Source organism: Sylvia atricapilla, chromosome 7 (genome assembly GCF_009819655.1).
Source record: "Sylvia atricapilla isolate bSylAtr1 chromosome 7, bSylAtr1.pri, whole genome shotgun sequence".
NCBI lineage: Eukaryota > Metazoa > Chordata > Aves > Passeriformes > Sylviidae > Sylvia > Sylvia atricapilla.
The window spans coordinates 676,826-677,795 of NC_089146.1; positions in this window are offsets into that span (position 1 = coordinate 676,826).

A 970-nucleotide genomic window follows, 5' to 3' on the forward strand; every position below is an offset into this window, starting at 1 on the left:
CCTTAAATCCGTGGTACTAGAGCAGGGGGGGAGCAGCCCTGACCTTCTGCAGCAGCAGGGAAGGCACGTGGCACAGATCCTCGGGAGAATCCAGCCGTGTGCTCCTGCTGGGCACCTCATGGCACAGCACAGCAGCACCACAGGCTCCCTGTCAAGCCCTCAGAAAAGCTGGAGGTGGATTTTGGTGCCCGTGCTTGGAAAAACGTCACTTCTTGTGGTGAAACCTGGAGCACTCTTAGAGGTTCCCAAAATTGCAGTAACTGATGCAAAAACCACACATTCCTCGGATGGGGGAAAGCCATTCTGTGTCTGACAGCTGTTAAATTCACCTTCTGAAAATGGTGGTTTTGGCTCTGCTGATACCCAGAGCCCAGACTGAGATGTCATTTACTTTCAAGTAAGAGCTTCTAATGGATGTGATGAATTTTGCTCAATGCAACCAGGCTTGTTTTAAAATAAACACTTGACATTGGGGCTCAGCAGCCTATCAGGGAATTAATGCATCCGGATGCACACACAGAGAGGCCTGTGATTTGGTGTCTTAAAATGTTTTCCCTCAAAGCTGGTTTGGATGGAATGGCATGATTTATTTTTTAATGGCCCTAGACACCACAGCAGGGAGGGTTTTGTTTTGCCTTTTTTTTTTTTTTTTTTTTCTTTTTTTTTTTTTTTTTTTTCTTCCCATAGCTGATGAGGAGAAAAGGTCATTTGGGATAATTTAGCCCCATGTTTCCGGATCTTGGTCTATTGGAAGGTGTTGGGTTTTAAGGCCCATTCCAAGCCAAATCATCCTGCAGACATCAGCCTGGACACGTGATGCTCACACCCTCTGCACCCCATCACCTCACTTCCCACCCTGGGAAAGAGATTTTGGCGGAATTTCTGAGTGTCAAAACATAGTGGGGTGCAAGGAAGAGTCTCAGCCTCTGCTGGGGGCCGTGGAGTCATGAACATAAATCTCAAACCCCCG